This window comes from Hyla sarda, chromosome 2, assembly GCF_029499605.1.
Source record: "Hyla sarda isolate aHylSar1 chromosome 2, aHylSar1.hap1, whole genome shotgun sequence".
Taxonomy (NCBI): domain Eukaryota; kingdom Metazoa; phylum Chordata; class Amphibia; order Anura; family Hylidae; genus Hyla; species Hyla sarda.
Window position 1 is genome coordinate 427467613 of NC_079190.1, and position 22883 is coordinate 427490495.

The window sequence follows — 22883 nt, forward strand, 5'->3', positions numbered from 1 at the left end:
ACCAGAGAAACTGGTACAGCACATGATGTGTTTATTTTTTATTTTTTTTTATATATTTATTATTATAGACATTAGTGGGAAGGAATGCCCATTAATAAACTATGGGTAGTGTACCTTCCCATGTCTATTTCCTAAAGATTTTCCACGGACCCATAGAAGTCAACGGTAGCAAAATCTGCTGTGGATTTTCTGCAGTAAATTCTTTCTGTGAAAAATACCAGGACTTGTGATCCATCAGTGACTGTTTAGGTTCTTTAAATTCCTCTTAAGGGTACGTTCACACTGACAAATATCTGAGCGGAATTTGCGCTGAACAAATCCGCTCAGAAATGACAGTTTTTTCCCGCTCGGACTCAGCGCGGAATTCGCACTGATCCCCCACAGAAATCAGTGCGGAGTTCAGCGCAGCATAGAAGACATTGACTTACATTGACTTCTATGGAGTTACGACGCGAATTCCACATGAAGAACGAACATGTTCATTCTTCATGCGGAACAGAATTCAGTGACGGAATTCCGCTAGCGGAAATTCCTCAGTGTGAACTGAGGAGCAGAATTTTCATTACATACTATGGGGTTTTCACTGCTGAATGATTTGGAGAGGAATAAGCGAGCAGAATTACTCGCGGAAATTCCTCTCCAATTCCTCAGTGTGAACATACCCTAAAACAGAACTGTCAAAGCATCATGGCTTAGTCTATAATTAGAAACCACAATGTTGGTGTGAACATTACCGAATATTGCCCACAGTAAAAGATATATAAATTAAATAAATTAAAATTAAACAAACTACAAAAAATACACATCACACACTAATGGCACAAGATAGACTGCTGATCTGCACCAAATAACATTTAGTATGTTAGCCTTGATGAACTAAAAAAGACACATGCTGAAAAATAGTTCTAAAGAAGGAGATTTAGTTTAGAGGAAGAGCGGTGCAGTTCCCATAGCGACCAGATCCTTTCATTTTTAAAAAGGTCTCTGCAAAATGAAAGAAGAGATCCGATTGGTTGCTATGGGCAACTGTACCACTCTTCTCCAACACAGGTTTTGGAAAAACTCCTAAAAAAAAAAAGTGTTTATTCTGAAAAAAAAGAAATGAGGACATATGCTTTTTCCCAATGTAATATCACCTTTATTTTCACCCTTGATCCTGAACAGTTTATTTTTGAACCAGTGATTCTCATGACAAGTCATTACCAAGTCGACTAGAGACATTTCCATCAAAAGCAAAATACATGCATCAGATTGGAAAACCAGCACTCCCTTATACAGCAGCTGAAATAAGTATTGGACGGGTCACCATTTTTCTCACTAAATATACAGATGAAACGGAAGTGCGTGACGTCACGACTCCGCCCCCGTGTGACGTGACGCCCCGTCCCCTCAATGTCCCCTCCCATAGACTTGCATTGAGGGGGCGGGGCATGATGTCACGAGGGGGCGGGCGTGAATACAGAAGCCCACACACATTCATACGTTCAGAAACTCAATATTCCGGACACTGGGGACCGGAGTAACCCTTTAAATTTATCAGTAATTAAAAAGCTATTCAGCTGTAGTCAAGCTACAAAAAGATCTCATTGCCACAGTGTTACATTAGACACATCTCATGATGAGTAAAAGCGCTGTCAACACCTTCGCAATCCTAATTGTTGCAATTCATAACAATGGCGTTGGTTACAGGCACATTTCTATTGAACGAATGTTCCAGTGTCCGAAGCATTAGAGGTCTGCTATGGGGATTTGCTCCTACTCTGGACAGTTCCTGAGACATGCAGAGGTGTCAGCAGAGAGCACTGTTGTCGTGAAAAGAACTCAACTTCAGCAGCTGATAACTACTGGAAGGATTATAATTTTTAAAAAGAAGTAATTTACAAATCTGTTTAACTTTCTGGAGCCAGTTGAAAAAAAAAGAAAAAAAAAAAAAAGGAAGTATTGCACTCTGCCACCATGGCACGTATGCACACTCACCATTCAAGACTTCATTGCTGAATAAAAAGCATGCTGAGGGGAAATACTGGAAGAATATAGTGAGGTCAGATAAGAGCAAGACTGTATGGATGCCTGCTGGGAAAATCATGGTGTGCGGCTGCTTTAGCAAATGGTACGAGTAAACTTTACATATTTGAAGGATAGATGGGCAAATTTACAGAGAGATTCTTGTCACAAATCTACTGCCATCTACCAGGATGATGATGACAAGGAGGGTGGACATTTCATCAAGACAATGATCCCAAAGACACAGCCAAGGAAACTCTCAAATGGTTTAACCCCTTAACCTGTTAAGGACCAAAGACATACAGGTACGTTCTTGTGTCCTGGAACTTAAGGACCAATGGTGTACATGTACGCCCTGAATCCTTAAGCGGCTTTGAAGTAGGCGCAGGAGCCCGGCCTGCTGCCCGGCATTTAGCCCTTTAGATGTGATCAATCTAAAGTAAAAGTGGAACTTGCCGGTAGCTCACGGAACCCCTGCGACGGGATAGTGAGGCTTCCATGAACTGAAATGGTGGAGGAGGGTCCCCTTACCTGCTGCCGAGGTTATATCAGTGGATCACCGATCTCACTGTGTAATGTTATGCCATAGGCATAGAATTATACAGTGAATGCAATCTAATGATTGCATATAAAAAATATATTTTTTACCCATTTTACAAAAAAAAAAAAAAAAAAGAAGATAATTTACATATTTGGTATCGCTGCGTGTGTGAATGTCCAAACTATAAAAAATATAATTTTTATTATCCTGCACGGTAAACAGCGTAAACAAAAAAAAAATAAAAAGAATTAATTTTAATCACATCATATATCAGAATTAAAAATAAATAAATAAAAAGATCAAAAAATCCTAAACAAAAAAGGTTACAGATAAAAACTACAGACCAAGGCACAAAAAAATTAGCCCTCAAACATCCCCGTATACAGCAAATTAAAAAGTTACAGGGTCAGAAAAGGACAAATTTACGCATACTAATTTTGGTAGAAACTTAGCATTTTTCTTTAAAGTGTACCCATCAGAACAAAAAAAAAAATGTTTTTTAAATATATTACTCAGTACCTAATCCTGACCATGTACAATTGTTTGAGCTCATTGCTCTAAAGCGAGTGCAGCTCCTACACTAGCTTCAAAGTGACTTAAAGGACAGAGTACCCTAGACATCTTATCCCCTATCCTTTGGATAGGGATAACATGTCTGATTGCGGGGGTCCCACTGCTGGGAACCCTCACGTTCTCTCCTGCAGCACCCGTCATCTGGTGCACGGAGCGTGCTTAATGACTGGCTATGCAGGGGCTGGAGGATCGAGGGGTGGGGCCCCTGCATCGCCAGCCATGATCAGACATTTTATCCCCTATCCTTTGGCTGAAAGCAATGGAGCACCAATAACACTGACCAATGCTCTCCTATGGAGATGCACTGATCAGTGTATGCCATCTAAAGATTGCATGTTATAGTCCCCTATGGACTAAAAATAGTGTAATAATAAAATAAAAAAAGTAAATATGCAGTAACCCCTTTCCTAATAAGTTTTAAGTTTAGCCTTTTTCCATTTTTCCAATAAAAAAAAAAACTAAACAGGTGTAGTAGCATTGCTCCGTATGTAAATGTCCGAACTATTAAAATATAATGTTAATTAAATCGCACGGGCAAAGGCGAAAGCCTAGAAGTCCAGAAATGCATATTTTTGGTCACTTGAAATACTAGAAAAAAAAAAAATGAATAAAATATGATCAAAAAGGTCCCATCAAAATAAAAATGGTCCCGATAAAAACTTGAAATCATGGCACAAAAAAAATGAGCCCTCACAAATCCCTATATACGGAAAACTAAAGTTATAGGGGTCAGTAGTGGATAATTTTTTACATAATTTTGTGTAGTTTGTGTAGTTATAAAAAATTTTTTATAAAATAAAACCTATATAATTTAGGTATCCTTGTAACCATATGGATCTACAGAATAAAAGATAGGTGTAATTTCTACTGAAAAGTGCACTGCATAGAATCAGAAGCCCCCAAAATTTACAAAATGGTGTTTTTTTTTCAATTTTGCCCCACAAATATTTTTTGCCTGGTTTCGCCGCAGAATTTGTGGTGAAATGGTTAATGGTATTACATTGGTGATGCAAATAACAAGCCCTCATATGGGTCTGAAGGTGGAAAATTGATCACGTTATGATTTTTAGAAGGCGAGTAGGAAAAACTAAAGTGCAAAAATTAAAAAATAGCCCGAGAGGGAAGGGGTTAAGGTTTCAAAGCATACAGGTACTAAACAGGTTATGTCCCTTTCACACTACAGTCATGTTCCTGCAAAATCTCCCGTCCTGATCTTTCATCACAAAATCCATAAAACGACCGTCAAAGAATCCCATTCAATTCAATGGGATTGTTTGACCATCTTTCATTATGAGTTATGTCGCGTTATGACCAACGTCCCTTATTTTTTGACGGGACAAGTAACATTGCATGTAGAGCTGGGAGGTATGACCAAATATGTCTATCACGGTATTTTTGTAACTTATGGTGGTTCCACGGTATATAACTGTATTTACCCCCCCAATCATGTGACCCGCGAGCGCTGTTTTGCTTCTCACCCCCCCAAATTAATTATCAACCCAGCGCTGCACTGTCCCCATCGGGGTAAATACTCACATCACCCGCAAGCGCTGCCCTCCTGGTCCTCCCGTTTGTTGCGGGCTGCCGGCGCTGACACTATACTGTACGCTGCATCCCTATGCCCGGGTTGCAAAAGATAAACAAAATAAACTTTATCGCACCTTCCTATGTCTGCCTCACGCTCTTCCAGGGGACGGGAACATTGGAGAGCCGTCAGCCTATCACCGGCCGCAGCGATGTTCCGCCTTCTTACATGACAGAGCGCTCAACCTATCACCGGCCAAGGCAGAACATCGCTGCGGCGGGTGATAGGCTGATGGCACTCCAATGTTCCCGTCCCCAGGAAGCAGGTCCGGACCGATGGGGGAAGGTGAGTTAAAGTTTATTTTGTTTATCTTTTGCAGCCCGGGCATAGGGATACAGCATTCAGTATAGAGTGTCAGCGACGGCGGCCCAAAACAAACAGGAGGACGAGGAGGGCAGCGCTTGCGGGTTATGTGCGAGTAGTTCCCCGATGGGGACAGTGCAGCGCTGTGCTGATAATTGGGGGGGCGAACAGCGCTCGTGGGTCACATATGATTAGTTCCCCGATGTGGTGATAGCGCAGTGCTGGGTTGATAATTCATTCCCGAGGGGGAGGGGCCCAACCGGTATTGCGGTGTGGGAAAAATTCATACAGAATCTCCGTGCTGAATTCCAATAGGGTGTTCAGCACGGAAATTCTGATGTGTGAACATGGGCTTATCAGCTGCCTTATGTTTCTGTGGCAGGTGCCAGGCTAGCCAGAGCACCAATATTTACTAAAAAGCGTGCGCCTCTTAGTAAAGCTCAACCCATTTTCAGACCCCTGGATTTCCTAACGTGTGGTGTACCAAAACACTGCAGTTAGTAAATCTTCCAGCTTAGTGTACACAGTAAGTGGAGATAAAGAAGGCAATGTGAAAGCTCCCTATAGTTATGAGCTTTGTTCATTTCTACACTGGTACGTATGTTTAGGCCCAGGGATAGGATTGTATAGATGTGTACAATTAAACACAGCACATGCATTATTCTGTAAAATTACAGAATATCACTGATGCAAAAGTAAAACACACTCCCCAATAAATTACAAATGTTACCTTATATACTCTAGTATAAGCAGAGTTTTTCAGCACGATTTTTCTGCGGCCATCGTCATCATCCAGACCCCCCCCCCCCCCTTTAGTTTTCTACTCACCTCCCCTCGGTGGGAAGGAAGGGTGTGCTGGTCCGGGCCATCAATGCTGCAGGGACCGTCCGGTGGTGATGGTTAGTCGTTCCGGGCTGTCCATCTTCACCGGGAGGCCCTCTTCTCTGCTCCGGGCCAGCCCCGGACTAGCGACGTTGCCTTCACATGCGCAGGTGAAGATGGACAGCCCGGAACAACTAACCCTCCCCACAGGACGGTCCCTGCAGCATAGATGGCCCGGACCAGCTCACCCTTCCTTCCCACCGAGGGGAGGAGAGTAGAAAACTAAAAAGGGGGTCTGGATGATGACGAAGGCCGCAGTGGTCTTCAACCTGCGGACCTCCATATGTGGAGGTCCACAGGTTGAAGACCACTGAAGGGGGGTGACCACGACGGGGGAGGGGGGGTAACCACGACGGGGGGTGACGCCGACGACGACGGGGGTGGGGGACAATGTATTTCCCACCCTAGGCTTATAGTCGAGTCAATAACTTTTCCTGGGTTTTTGGGGTGAAATTAGGGGCCTCGGCTTATATTTGGGTTGGCTTATACTCAAGTATATACGGTAACTTTAAATAATTTACTTTTAAAGGGATATGTTTTTACAGGACCAAAATGCTGCAGATGTTCCCAATTAATATCAATAGATAGGAGTAAAAAGCTGCAGTTTTGTTGAAGATTTTTACCTGTGTGAACATATTCTTTCCATAGCTTTTATATACAGAGGAAGCAGACTGTAGCAATGGCAGTGACATCACCACAAATAATCATGTCCATTAAAAATCTGAAAAGAAAAAGTATAAAAACGTAGGGAACATGGCTGGAGAGAAAAAGACCACCACAACATAAATGTGAGTGTACTGAAAATGCTTACTGCTATTTGAAATACAAAGGGCTGAAGAGGCACATCACACACAACAAGGTGAACCATAGGTTACAACGTAACATTACAGGATTAACAAGTTTTCATATAGTCTAAGAAAAAGACCCTGCAGCAGAGTTTCTACACTGCTCAAAAACATAAAGGGAACACTTAAACAACACAATGTAACTCCAAGTCAATCACACTTATGAGAAATCACACTGTCCACTCAGGAAGCAACACTGATTGACAATCAATTTCACATGGTGTTGTGCAAATGGAACAGACAACATGTGGAAATTATAGGCAATTAGCAAGACAACCCCAATAAAGGAGTGGTTCTGCAGGTGGTGACCACAGACCACTTCTCAGTTCCTATGCTTCCTGGCTGATGTTTCGGTCACATTTCAATGCTGGCAGTGCTTTCACTCTAGTGGTAGCATGAGACGGAGTCTACAACCCACACAAGTGGCTCAGGTAGTGTCACAAGTGGCAAAGGTTTGCTGTGTCTGTCAGCCTAGTGTCCAGAGCATGGAGGCGCTACCAGGAGACAGGCCAGTACATCAGGAGACGTAGAGGAGGCTGTAGGAGGGCAACAACCCATCCCCAGGACTGCTACCTCTGCCTGCGAGGAGGAGCACTGCCAGCAGGCAACATATGTGAATGTGTCCACTCAAACTGTCAGAAACAGACTCCATGAGGGTGGTATGATGGCCCGACATCCACAGGTGGGGGCTGTGCTTACAGCCCAACACCATGCAGGATGTTTGGCATTTGCCAGAGAACACAAAAAAGAAGGTTGCAGCACTCTTGGTCAAAAATTGGAGGCTCTTAGCGCACTCTGATCAAAACTTGTCCCCCATCCACCAAAGATTGGCAAATTTATCACTGGCGCTCTGTGCTCTTCACAGATGAAAGCAGGTTCACACTGAGCACATGTGACAGAATCTGGAGACGCCGTGGAGAACATTCTGCTGCCTGCAACATCCTCCAGCATGACCGGTTCGGTGGTAGGTTAGTAATGGTGTGGGGTGGCATTTATTTGCGGAGCCGCACAGCCCTCCATATGCTTGCCAGAGGTAGACTGACTGCCATTAGGTACCGAGAAGAGATTCTCAGATCCAATGGATGCTTTAGTCCAGGTATGGGAGGACATCCCTCAGGAGACCATCCGCCACCTCATCAGGAGCATGCCAGCGCATTGTAGGGAGGTCATACGGGCACGTGGATGACACAAACACTACTGAGCCTCATTTTGACTTGTTTTAACCCCTTAAGGACTCAGCGTTTTTTTCCGTTTTTTTGCATTTTCATTTTTTCCTTATCACCTTCTAAAAATCATAACGCTTTAAATTTTGCACATTAAATTCCATTTGATGGCTTATTTTTTGCGCCACCAATTCTACTTTGCAGTGACATTAGTCATTTTACCCAAAAATTCCACGGCGAAACAAAAAAAATTCATTGTGTGACAAAATTGAAGAAAAAATGTAATTTTCTAACTTTTGGGGGCTTCCGTTTCTATAACAAAATTTTGCATTATTCAGTAAAAATGACACCTCTTTATTTTGTAGGTCCATACGGTAAAAATATATCCTACTTATATAGGTTGGATTTTGTCATACTTCTGAAAAAAAAATCATAACTACATGCAGGAAAATGTATACGTTTAAAATTATCATCTTCTGACCCCTATAACTTTATTATTTTTCCGTGTACGGGCCAGTATGAGGGCTAATTTTTTGTGCCATGTTCTGAAGTTTTTTTTATCGGTACCATTTTTGCATTGATTGGACTTTTTGAACGCTTTTTATTCACTTTTTTATGATATAAAAAGAGACCAAAAATACGCTATTTTGGACATTTTAATTTTTTTTGCGCGTACGCCATTGACCGTGTGGTTTAATTATATATTTTTATAGTTCGGACATTTACACACGGCGATACCCCATATGTCTATTTTTATTTACATTTTTTTTATGGAAAAAGGGGGGGGGGGGTGATTCAAACTTATTAGGGAAGGGGTTAAATGACCTTTATTAACTTTTTTTTTTTTCACTTTTCTTTTTGCAGTGTTATAGCTCCCATAGTGGGCTATAACACTGCACACACTGAACTTTTACGATCCCTGCAAAGCCATAGCTTTACATGGATCAGTGTAATAGGGGCGAGGTGAGGGGACAGGTGAGGGGACAGGTGAGGGGACCTCCGCTCGTGTCCTAGCTGATCTGGACATCGTGATTTTATCGCGATAGTCCCGATCAGCCCAACTGAGCTGCCGCTAAGCTATTACTTTCATTTTGGATGCGGCAATCAACTTTTATCGCCGCGTCTGAAGGGTTAATAGCACGTGGCACAATGATCTGTGCCGCGTGCTATTAGCCCAGGGTCCCGGCTATCATTAGCAGCCTGGACATACCCGGTGTGATGCGGCGTGACCCCGTTTTAAAAACCGGGACTGAGCGTACTGTATGCCCTGCATCCTTAAAGGGGTAGTCCAGTGGTGAAAAACTTATCCCCTATCCTAAGGATAGGGGATAAGTTTGAGATCGCGGGGGGTCCGACCGCTGGGGCCCCCTGCGATCTCTCTGTACGGGGCCCCGGCTCTCCGGCCAGATAGCGGGTGTCGACCCCCGCACGAGGCGGCGGCCGACACGCCCCCTCAATACATCTCTATGGCAGAGCCGGAGATTGCCGAAGGCAGCGCTTCGGCTCTGCCATAGAGTTGTATTGAGGGGGCATGTCGGCCGCCGCCTCGTGCGGAGGTCGACACGCCCCCTTCCCGCGGGCTGTCGGGGCTCCGTACAGGAGATCGCAGGGGGCCCCAGCGGTCGGACCCCCCGCGATCTGCAACTTATCCCCTATCCTTAGGATAGGGGATAAGTTGCTCACCACTGAATCACCACTGGACTACTCCTTTAAGAGGTTAAGGACATTACATAAAAGTTGGATCAGCCTGTAGTGTGGTTTTCCACTTTGATTTTGAGTGTGACTCCATATCCAGACCTCCATGGGTTCATAAATTTGATTTCCATTGATATTTTTGTGTGATTTTGTTGTCAGCACATTCAACTATGTAAAGATTAAAGTATTTCATACGATTAGTTCATTCATTCAGATCTTGGATGTGTTATCTTAATATTACCTTTATTTTTTTTGAGAAATGTAGTAAGGAAGAAGGCAAACAATGTAACTATGGGATTGTTTTAGATTTCTGCACTTTTCACCCTGCTCGTTCTAACTATCTGTCGAGGCCAGGAAAGAGATGGGGAAAAAACTTAAAAAAGTGTGTGGGGGGGGGGGGGGGGGGGAACTATTTTCCTAAAGCAGGTTTTTTTCTCCCAAAAATAAAATGGGGATTTGGAATGTTTTTTATATTGATAAATAATCTGTTTAGAGTTCACACTATGTTTTTGGGCTCACACTATGTATTTGCAATACAGTTCCTGTATACCTTTTCAATTAGAAAAAACGTACGGAACTGTATTGAAAACAGTTAGCATTGACTCTCCAATGAAAACTGTATGCCAAATGATGTATCAGGTTGTGTCCGTTTTGCATCAGTTTTTTTTCCGATACCCAAAGCTGTAGCCTACCACAGTTTTTGGTGAAGGTGAAAACCCGTATTGAAATGTATTTTTTTTTTTTTTACACGGGGGTCAATGGGAACTGTACAGAACTGTAAGTGCGTACGGTTCCATACGGTTTTCCCCATATGGCTTTTGACTTTGCACAGTCTTTTCTTGGAATTTCAATCAAACAAGTGAAACTTTATTCATAATGGAAAGAAAAGTTAAAAAACGTATACTTTTTTCCTTATAAAACGAATGCAACCAGACAATTTTTCAAACCGTAAACAGTTTTCAACCTTATACGGATTAAAATTTGTACACACGTTTTGATAAAGTTTAGTCAGGTTGTGAGGACTTTTTTTGAGGACTTCCGTTTTTATCAAAAACCTGATATGTGAACTGTATTGCAAAAACGTGGCGTGAACACAGCCTAATATGTTATTTAAACTATATAACAATTAGACCTTCATGAAAGACATCTGAGAATCTTTTTGAGTTCTGCAGTCTCTCCTGAAGACCAGCAAATCCTGGAATACAATTTAAATACTGAGAATGTTACTTTTAAAGAAGTGGAATATACATTTCTGTCTCTAGGGGGCGCTGCAGGGAAAAGGTTTCTGTTTAGTTTGGTTGTGGCTGGGCTCCATCTTGTTGATATTACAGTAGTTGATGTTTCTGTCCTCTCAGATCGGTTTTTAATTGACATTATTTATCCGATTCCTATTAAAGGAAATCTGTCAGTGTCACCTGCAGGAACCTGTCGGTACAGACAGGAAGTGCAGGTGACACTGATAACAATACTTACCTGGTCCCATTTCATGCTGTGGTTCTTCCGCAATCTTCCACTTCGTGCCCGACTTTGAGCATGGGTGAAGCTTAGTAACATCACAGCTGTTCTCTGCTGGGTCCCGAAGCTAGCAAACAGCAGCAGTGATGTCACTAAACTCCGCCCATGTTCCAAGTCAGCCCGGAGCATAAGATAGGGCAGAATATTGCGGAAGAACCACAGCATGGAACCGGACCAGGTAAGTAATGTTATCAGTGTCACCTGCACTAACCTGTAGGTACAGACAAGTGGCGCAGGTGATAAAGATAACATTACTCACCTGGTCCGGTTCCCTGCAGTGGTTCTTCCGCAATCTTCTGCCCTATCACTGATGACAGATGTTCTCCCTCATCATAAATAATGTTCTCTCCCATCACAGATAATGTTTTCTGGCTAACTAGTAAATTAATTAGTATTTTTTTGTTTTCCTGAAATTTTATATGTCTACTGCTGCTACAGCATCACAAGGTCCCCCAGTGCAGAAAGCATCAAGGTTGCTGACATGTTAAAGGAAATAAATACATACCTATTTTCTCCTTTGGAAACAATTTTGACTGGGGAACCTGTTTAAGTTGACCCTGATCAACAGATTTTTTAGCAAACAAATTTATTCACAAGAACCAATTTAGACAAACTCTAAATACTTCAATCAAATAAAGGGTTTGTTTGTTTTTTGTTTATGTATCACACACAATATTTTGACCATTCAGGAATTCCTCCTCCATCAACTTGCAAAACACAAGTATTCAAATAATAAAATACATTGCAACATTGTTGTGTATTCTCCACGTAGGTCCTCCCTTCTTAATGTTCTGAAGCCTCTTTTCAAGTGGTTAAGGACTTCCTATACTGGTAACCAAATTGTTCTTACACAATACTTTGTGGTCATTGCTTGTTCAGCACAGGGGACACCCACAAAGTAGCAAGATATGTGCCCAGGTACTGCATAACTGGGCATAAAAGTCACAAACTATAAGGAGAAAAGTGGCAAAATGTAAAGAGAGAGAGAGAAAAAAAAAACATAAGTGATACATGGTTTGGACTTATATACCAGTTCCAAAAATTCTATGGTTGGGTTTATGCATTTACATTAACACTACTACATGCAGTCTCCATAACAGAGAGAAAAAAAATAATAATAAAAAAAACAACCTCTGTATGTACACAGCACAGGCCCAGAATGTACTACTATTGATCTATTATGGTTCTGTACAATATACACCTGGTATTAATTATCTTTGGACAAATATATATGTAATAATCCAGACTGACATATATTGTAATTTTCCCTCAATGGCAGAGATTTGTCAGGCAATCCCAATAGGAGAGCACTGTGACCTTCGCCGTTTTTCATGATCCTGGTCACCTCTCAATTCATTTGATGCCTGAACACAACAACCATCGTGAGACACTATCAGGGGGACTCCAGTTCTGGAGATCGATTCAGCATCCAAAAGTATCAGACATAAATGTCTAAGACAACCAACCCCTTTTAATTATAGCACCTATTGGCTATCAGTGTCTCTAAGTATCCAAAGAAACATATGGGTAATCTAGTATAAAAATGTGTGAATAATGTAACAAAATTCTATTTATGACAACAGCATAAAGAAGTGGGAAATAATAATTGGTGGCTTGTAGCTTAAAGAGGTAATCCAGTAGGGATCGACCGATATAGTTTTTTTTTAGGGCCGATACCAATAATCGGTGCAAGTTAGAGCCGATAGCCGATAGTTTATACCGGAATATCGGTATAAGTTATCGGCTATTTAACCCCCTGCGACACCGCTGCAGATCATTGATTTAAAGCGGGCGCTTTAAATCAATGATCTGCAGTGGCTTTTGCGGGGCCATAGGTCACCGCCGAAACCCGCTTCTCTCCCCTACCTGTCAGGGTGTTTCGGGCCATCCATCCTTCCTTCCTGTAGTGTCCGGGGGCGTTCCGGGTGAAGAGTGAACCGGTCCGGGCTGTCCTTCTCCGGCGGTCATCTTCTCCACTCCGGGCAGGCTCCAGCCTAGTACGCTGCATAGACGCCGAGTGACGCCTGTGCGCAGCGACGCACCTGACGTCACGGCGCAGCGGCGTCTATGCAGCGTACTAGGCCGGAGCCTGCCCGGAGTGGAGAAGATGACCGCCGGAGAAGAAGGACAGCCCGGACCGGTTCACTCTTCACCCTGAACGCCCCCGGACACTACAGGAAGGAAGGAAGGAAGGAAGGAAGGATGGATGGCCTGGACCACCCCCATTACGGGTAAGTTTAATTTTTTTATTGACCGGTATACCGCCCAGCATCACGGTGGGGGGGTGCGACGCGATGCGGTGGGTCGGGGGTGCGGTGCGGCGGGTCAGGGGGTGGCGGTCGCGGTGCGGGGGGGGGAGGTGGGGCATTATCGGCTTATCGGCAAGGTAATTGCCGATACCGATAATGCCCAAAATCGAGATTATCGGCCGATAATATCGGCCATACCGATAATCGGTCGATCCCCATTATCCAGTATCTAAAAACGTATCCCCTATACACAGGATAAGGTATAAGTATCAGATCGCGGGGGTCCGAACAGCTTTGTGCATGGCAAAAAAAAAAAAAAAAAACTTACAAAATCGTACAAGTATGCCGCGTCTAAAGTGAAAGTAAGACATTACCGGTTAGCTCAGGGGGCTGTTCGGGATCCAGAACAGCTTACATGACAGCAGGAGGGCCCCTACCTTTCTCCTCGCTGTCCGATCGCCGAATGACTGCTCAGTGCCTGAGATTCAGACGTGAACAGTCAAGTGGCAGAATCCTTGATCAATGGTTTCCTATGAGAAACCATTGATCAATGTAAAAGGTCAGTGTGTGCAGTGTTATAGCCCCCTATGGGAGCTATAACATTGCAAAAAAAAAAAAAAAGTGAAGATCATTTAACCCCTTCCCTAATAAAAGTTTGAATACCCCCCCCCCCTTTTCCCCATTAAAAAAAAACCTGTAAATAAAAATAAACATATGTGGTATCGCCATGTGCGGAAATGTCCGAATTATAAAAAAATATTATACTTTATTAAACCACACAGTAAACGGCGTACGCGCAACGAAAATTCCAAAGTCCAAAATAGCGTATTTTTGGTCAGTTTTTATATCATGAAAAAAAATAAGTGATCAAAAAGTCAGATCAATACATAAATGGTACCCCTAAAAACTTCAGATCACGGTGCAAAAAATGAGCCCTCATACCGCCCCGTACACAGAAAAATAAAGTTATAGGGGTTAGAAGATGACCATTTTAAACGTATTAATTTTCCTGCATGTAGTTATGATTTTTTCGAGAAGTACGACAAAATCAAACCTATATATGTAGGATATCATTTTAATCGTATGGACCTACAGAATAAAGAGAAGGTGTCATTTTTACCGAAAAATTTACTGCGTTGAAATGGAAGCCCCCCAAATTTACAAAATTGCATTTTTTCTTCAATTTTGTTGCACAATGATTTTTTTTCCGTTTCTCTGTAGATTTTTGGGTAAAATGACTGACGTCATTACAAAGTAGAATTGGTGGCGCAAAAAATAAGCCATCATATAGATTTTTAGGTGCAACATTGGAAGTAATGATTTTTAAAAGGTAAGGAGAAAAAAACCAAAGTGCAAAAACGGGAAAACCCTCCGTCCCCAAGGGGTTAAACCCCTTCTACACTTAAAGTGTTAAACTAGAATATGGGAAAAAGACCAACCTAAAGCAATTTGTTGCTTTCACGTGCACTATTTTCCTTTTGATTGATAAAGCATGCTACTCATGGTGGCATATAGAGCTGTGTTCATAAGGTCCATGACAAGGTAATTCATATGGCATTGCTCTACGTATACTAGTTGTAGTTTTTCAACAGCTGGAGGCACCCTGGTTGGGAAAACACTGCATTAAAGGGGTACTCCGGTGGCAAACTTTTTCTTTTTTTTGGGGGGGGGGCTTTTTCTCCTTTCACCCCTTATGAAAAGGGGAAGTTGGGGTCTACACCAGCATGTTAGTGTAAAAAAATTAAATTTTTACACTAAAATGCTGGTGTTGCCCCATACTTTTCATTTTGACAAGAGGTAAAAGGGAAAAAATTTGTAATGCAATTTCTCCCGACTACGGAGATACCCCATATGTGGGCGCAAAGTGCTCTGGGGGCGCACAACAAGGCCCAGAAGGGAGAGTGTGCCATGTACATTTGAGGTGATTTTCACAGGGGTGGCTGATTGTTACAGCAGTTTTGAAAAAACGCAAAAAAAACAAAACCCCACATGTGACCCCATTTCGGAAACTACACCCCTCACGGAATGTAATGAGGGGTGCAGTGAGAATTTACCCCCCCCGGTGTCTGACAGATCTTTGGAACAGTGGGCTGTGCAAATTAAAAATGTTGTACAGCCCACTGTTCCGAAGATCTGACAGACACCAGTGGGGGGTAAATGCTCACTGTACCCCTTGTTACGTTCCTCAAGGGGTCTAGTTTCTAAAATGGTATGCCATGTGGGGGTTATTTTGCTGTCCTGGCACCATAGGGGCTTCCTAAATGTGACATGCCCCCCGAGCAAAATTTGCTCTCAAAAAGCCAAATATGACTCCTTCTCTTCTGAGCATTGTAGTTCGCCCATAGTGCACTTATCAACTTATGGGGTACCTCCATACTCAGAAGAGATGGGGTTACAAATTTTGGGGGGTATTTTCTGCTATTAACCCTTGCATAAATGTGAAATTTGGGGGGGAAACACATTTTAGTGAAAACATTTTTTAAATTTTTTTTACATATGCAAAAGTCGTGAAACACCTGTCGGGTATTAAGGCTCACTTTATTCCTTTTACGTTCCTCAAGGGGTCTAGTTTCCAAAATGGTATGCCATGTGGGGGATTTTTGCTGTTTTGGCACCATAGGGGCTTCCTAAATGCAACATGCCCCCCAAAAACCATTTCAGAAAAACGTACTCTCCAAAATCCCCTTGTCGCTCCTTCGCTTCTGAGCCCTCTACTGCGCCCGGCGAACACTTTACATAGACATATGAGGTATGTGCTTACTCGAGACACATTGGGCTACAAATATAAATGTTCTCCTTTTACCCCTTGTAAAAATTCAAAAATTGGGTCTACAAGAACATGCGAGAGTAAAAAATGAAGATTGTGAATTTTCTCCTTCACTTTGCTGCTATTCCTGTGAAACACCTAAAGGGTTAAAATGCTGACTGAATGTCATTTTGAATACTTTGGGGGCTGCAGTTTTTATAATGGGGTCATTTGTGGGGTATTTCTAATATGAAGACCCTTCAAATCCACTTCAAACCTGAACTGGTCCCTGAAAAATTGTGATTTTGGAAATTTTGTGAAAAATTGGAAAATTGCTGCTGAACTTTGAAGCCCTCTGGTGTCTTCCAAAAGTAAAAACACGTACATTTTATGATGCAAACATAAAGTAGACATATTGCATATGTGAATTAAAAAAATGATTTGGAATATCCATTTTCCTTACAAGCAGAGAGCTTCAAAGTTAGAAAAATGCAAAATTTTCAATTTTTTCATCAAATTTTGGCATTTTTTACTAAGAAACGATGCAAGTATCGACAACATTTTACCAATAACAAAGTAGAATATGTCACGAAAAAACTCTCGGAATCAGAATGATAGGTAAAAGCATTACAGAGTTATTAATGTTTAAAGTGACAGTGGTCAGATGTTCAAAAAACGCTCTGGTCCTAAGGTGTAAAATGGCCTGGTCCTTAAGGGGTTAAAGCCACCCTAGTTCCCCTCTACGAGCCATGAAAAAAGCTTGCTGCTAAGAGACCTTCTTTCTGGAAGACTCAATATAACAATGGACAAGACAGTTTTCCATTAAATTCAGTGGGGACCATGCACTAGTACGTTTCCCTACAGAAACGTGGAGGCACCGGAGGGGACATTTATCAAAACCTAGGCTGAGAAAAGTTGACCAAATGCCTTTTTCCAATCAGATTGCTTAATTTTTTTTAAAAGACCTCTGACAAACGAAAGCTGCAAACTGATCGGTTGCTATGGGCAACTGAAAAGGCATTACACTGATAGAGTGATTTAACCCCTAAAGGTTACAGCCTATTTTCCTTTTTGTTATTACCTCTTTACCTTTTAAGAGACATAACTCCTTTTTCCTTCCACAGACCAATATGTGGAGTTGTTTTGAACGACCAATGGTAATGACGCCATACATATCCCCATTGAATGTGCAGTGAAATCAATTATTGGGGGGATTGAAAAGAAAACCTCAATTTTGCAATGAGGAGGAGGGGGGGAGCGGGGGGTTTGGTGTGACATGGTGAATTTACTCAGTACACTTTATGGTAAAAATTACTTTTTATTCAGTAGGTCAATAGAAATACATCAAAACCTAATGTATATAATTTTTCTATTAATATCCTACTTAAAAAAATAAAAATTGCCTATTCTGACCCCCTAAAACTTTTGTATGTTTCCATGTACAGGGATGTATGAGAGCTCAATTTTATGTACCATGATCTTTAGTTATCAGTACCATTTTTTGTTTAGATGAGACTTTTTGATTACTTTTCCAGGGAGGTGGAAATTGTCTCGCCCGACACCTGAAGAATGCAGTTCTGGGCGCCGGGGCAGGTGAATTCTTCAGGCATTTAGTCCTGCTTTAGGCTAGCAGGGCTGAATGCCTGAGGAATTCACATATAACGGGGCAATCAGTCCTGCCCAGTCACTAAACTCCTATAGACAATACACACACGTCAGCGTCCAGGCGCGTGGGATGATGTCACTCATCATGCGCATCTCAGTCAGGACAGAGGATTCGGTCCAGCAACAGCAGGAACAGCATGGGGACGGAGGACAGGTGATAGAAGGGGATCAGAGAGAGAGAAGGTTTGGTGAATAATGTGGCACAGGAGGTGATAAAGGCGGGTGGAGGGACTGAAATATAATGGCACAGGGAGCATCAGAGAGGGGGGGGATATAATGGCACAGGGGGAATCAGAGGCTGGAATATATTGGCACAGGGGGTTCGGGAGGGGGGATAAAATGGCAAAGAGGAATGATATGGCACAAGAGAGGATCAAGAGGTGAAAGATGTGGCATAGGGTGTGAAAAAGGGTGGGAATGAAATGGCATAGGATAGTAGAAGCTACATTTCTTATGCCGATACTGGAATTACATTGTGCTTTGTGGACGCCATACGTGCAATTGGTGGTATAGCAAGGAGTGTATCACCAAACTATGCATGTCTAAAAAGGGTGCCACCATGAAAAGTTTGGAAAGCTCTGACTTAGGGGGTATAATTGTTTAAATGGGAGCCCTACCCGACGGGGGTCATATCCATTTGAGGGCCTGTCTACCTACTGGGGTGGGGGGGGGGGGAACTCAACCTAATGAGGGTCTTCTCTATTTGGGGATCTGTCTGGTAGCCCTACCCTTTCTACCCACTGTGGGACATATATACCGTATATCTGGGACATTATTTCCCTAATGAGGGAGCCCTACCTGCCTACCATCTGGGGAACTATTTACATACTAGGGGAGCCCTGCCTGCCTGATATGGGGACATCCACACCTGAAGGGGGACCACCTACTCAATGGGGTGCCTATCCACTTTATCCACCTAATAGAGTGACATACTGGTCTGGCTATTCAGTTTCTATTTATAAAGACCTTACTTACATACTATTTTGGTTGAAAAAAAATGTATGTACCAGGACAAGTAGATGGTCATGAGGGACAAGTAGATTGTGAACTGTTTCAGCCACTTGGACAAAGATTTTTTTTGTTTTGTTTTTTTAATTTTCATTCCCGTTTTTCTTTAATTTTTCTTCTGATATATATGACATGACCAAAAATCTGCATTTCTGACCACTTGTCTTCCCTTAAAGGGGTACTGCACCGGAATGCTATGGGCCATTGGTCAGCCTTTTTTTTTGCACAGGTTTTGTTAAATCCTCCCTAGTCTATACGTATCCTCCCTAGTCTATAGTCTATAAGAAAAGTCTGAAATGTGTGCCGAACCTTGGCATCCATTCCATTACCCATAGGCTATAAAATCACTAATTTAAAGGGGTACTCCACCCCTAGACATCTTATCCCCTATCCAAAAAATAGGGGATTAGATGTCTGATCGCAGGGGTCCCGCCACTGGGGACCCCTTCGACCTCTCCTGCTGCACCCCCGAACATCAGCACCCTGGAGTTATGTTTGCTCCGTGGCTGATGACTGGCAATGCAGGGGAAGGGGTATTGTTACGTCATGATCCCGCCCCCTCGTCACATTATGCCCCCTCAATGCAAGTCAATGCGGCCGTTACACCCACTCCCATAGGTTTGCATTGAAGGGGCAGGACGTGATGTCACAAGATACATGTGTAACAGATACCTCTCTTCCATTTAATGCATCCATAACCAACAGGCTATTATGACTATTAGAAGAAGAAGAAGAAAAAAAAACACATTTCTATAAAGGTAACAATTCCAAGTACTTGTTCTTAGAACTCTGCTTTCAGCTGTTTAACATGCAGAATGAATATATTGACAACCAGGCATTAACATTCTCTAGCCAATAGGATGAGTGTCTTTATTCTGAATGAATAATATCAGAGGGCGCACACGAGTATTGGAAGCCATGAGTAGCGCTCTTAATTTAGCGCTTGCTGCAATTGGACATGCTATTGATTCAAGTTGCAAGTCCAGGTTTAGCATGGTAAATAGCAGTAAGTCATAAGTGCTTCCCCCTGGAATTTGTAATCGCACAACACATTGCTCCAGTATTATTTCCAGTACAATATGTGTATTCATGGCAAATATGTAAAGGTGTTATCCAGCTTTAAAGACTGATGACCTGCCCTGGGATAGGCCATTAATATTAGATTAGTGGGGGTCAGCAGTTTGACCAAACGGCAGCACTCGAACCAGCACTGCAGCCTGTTTCCTGTTTACACCATCTGCAGGGGTGTTTGTACTTGCAAACACTATGCTATTTGCAGCGGCAGTGCAAGGTATTGCTGCACTATTCAATACATTTGAGTTCAACGTCGATTCAATAGATTGCACCACCTCAGACAACTGCAAATCAAATATGGTACTTGTTCTGAGATAGCACTGGTTAACCTCTTAACGACATAGGACATAAACGTACGTCCTGATGCGCTGGTACTTAACGTACATTTACGTCCTATACATGACGCAAGCACGGCAGGTCTCGGCTGCTATCAGCAACCAGGGACCGCTGGTAATGGCGGACATGAGCGAACACACCGATGTCCGCCATTAACCCTTCAGATGACATGATCAATACATATTAGGGATTGACAGATTTTCGGTTTGGCCAATATTATCAGTTGATATTCACAATATTGGACATTATTTGGACAAAGCACAGCACAATGATGAGTGACGTCCTCAATGCGACGTCATAGTCAGTGCGCACAGTGACAGCTCAGGACGCCGCCGGAGCCAGAAGTAGCGCCGACCCCAGGAACAGGTCATTATAAAATCAGGGATGGGGGAGGCAATGGGGCAATGGCGGTGGTGGTTGGACTAGGGAGGACCCCAGGACAGGCAGGGGGATAGAAGCGGGCAGCGGTCTCTGGCCCCGCAAAAGCCGCTGCAGTTCATTGATTTAAAGCACCGCTTTAAATCATTGATCTGCAGCGGCTTCTGCGGGGCCAGGTGGGGGGGCTGTTGGGGGGGGGGGGGGGGGGGGGAAATAGCCGATAACTTATACCAGAATATCGGTATAAGTTATCGGCTATCGGTCTGAAAGGTCACAGATTATCGGTATCGACCCTAAAAAAATCGATATAGGTCGATCCCTAATACATATCATGGCATCTGCAGCAATGCAGTGCTTCAAATGTCTAATTTGATCCCCATGGCCGTAGATCAGCCGAAATGGAGGCCGGAGGTCCCCTCACCTGCCTCTCCAGCTCTCCTGGGGTCTTCTCCTCTGGTCAGACATCGAGCAGACCAGAAAAAAAGATTGTAGATAATAATCAGTGCTATGCCTATGCATAGCACTGGACAGTATCAGCAATCTAATGATTGCTATAAATATTCCCCTATAGTGACATAAAAGGTGTATAAAAAAAAAAAATAAAAAGTAAAAAGCCCCTCCTACAATAAAAATGAAAACTAAACATATTATTAGGTATCACTGATACGTAAATGTCCGATTTATCAAAAGTATAATGGAAATTAAGTTGTAGTTCCCCCCCCCCCCCCCATGTGAATATACAGGGTACATTCATGCGGGCGGGTTTACAGCAAGTTTCCCACTTCAAGTTTGAGATGCGGCTAGTTTTCCGCTGCAGCAGGAAACTCACTGTAGATCTCCGCCGGTGTGAACGTACCCTAAAAGCACTACACTACACTACCCCTAAATAGAGAGTAAAACACTACATATACACTACACCCTTACACTGTAGCGCCGCCCCCCCCCCCCAATAAAAATAAGAAAACATCTCGTACGCAAGTTTTCCAAAACGGAGCCTCCAGCTGTTGCAAAATAACTCCCAGTATTGCCGCACAGCCATTGACTGTCCAGGCATGTTGGGAGTTTTTCAACAGCTGGAGGCACCCTGTTTGGGGAAAACTGACATACAGTATTTTTGGTGGAGAAGGCAAGTTTAACGCTTGCATCCAGGCACACCCCTTTGAAAATCCCTAATTTAGGCCTCTGATGCGCATGGAGCTCTCTCACTTCAGAGCCCTGTCGTATTTCAAGGCAACAGTTTAGGGCCACATATGGGGTATCTCCGTACTCGGGAGAAATTGCGCTACAAATTTTGGGGGGCTTTTTCTCCTTTTACCCCTTATGAAAAGGTAAAGTTGGGGTCTACACGAGCATGTTAGTGTAAAAAAAAAAATTTTTTTTACTCCAACATGGTGTTGTTGCCCCATTCTTATCATTTTCATAGAAAGGTAAAAGGAGAAAAATTTGGAACAATTTCTCCCAAGTAGGGAAATACCCCATATGTGGACGTAAAATGCTCTGCGGGCGCACAACAAGGCTCATTGGTGAGAGAGTTCCATGTACATTTGAGGCCTAAACTGGTTATTTGCACAGGGGTGGCTGCTGGTTACAGCAGTTCTGACATAAACGCAAAATAAATACCCACATGTGACCCCATTTTGGAAACTACACCCCTCACGGAACATAACAGGGGGTATAGTGAGCCTTAACACCCCACAGGTGACTGCCCGATATTTGAAACAGTGGCCGTGAAAATGAAGAATGTAATTTTTCATTTGCACAGCCCACTGTCACTAAGATATGTCAAACGCCAGTGGGGTGTAAATGCTCACTGCACCCCTTGTTACGTTCCTTGAGGGGGTTGTTTCCAAAATAGTGTGCCATGTGGGGTATTTTTTGCTGTTCTGGCACCATGGGGGCTTCCTAAATGAGACATGTCCCCCAAAAACCATTTCACCAAAATTCGCTTTCCAAAAGCCCAATGTCGCTTCTTCCCTTCTGAGCCCTCTAGTGCACCCGCAGATCACTTTACATCCACATATGAGGTATTATCTTACTCGAGAGAAATGGTGTTTCAAATTTTGGGGGACATTTTCACCTATTACCCCTTGTGAAAATGAAAAACATTTTTGTAAAAAAAAAAATAATTTTTAATTTTCACGTCCAACTTTATTGAAAATTCGTCAAACACCTGTGAGGTGTTAAGGCTCACTGGACCCCTTGTTAAGTGCCTTGAGGAGCGTAGTTTTCCAAATAGTAAGCCATGTGGGGTGTTTTTCGCTGTTCTGGCACCGTAAGGGCTTCCTAAATGCGACATGCCCCCCAAAAACCATTTCAGCAAA

The 22883-nt window shown here is 42.8% G+C and overlaps 1 protein-coding gene across 6 annotated transcripts in view; it reads right to left on the reverse strand.

Moving 5' to 3' along the window:
* The window catches only part of TAOK1 (TAO kinase 1), a 122662-nt gene that overhangs the window by 86584 nt on the left and 13195 nt on the right, over positions 1-22883 (reverse strand). Inside the window, exon 1 of one of the 6 annotated variants that reach the window (XM_056559023.1) lies at positions 6512-6532. The exons of the other annotated variants lie outside the window; for them this stretch is intronic. The gene's annotated coding sequence lies outside the window, so the exon portion shown is untranslated. Of the gene's footprint in view, positions 1-6511; positions 6533-22883 lie in introns of those variants that run through there. 6 annotated transcript variants of the gene reach the window in all.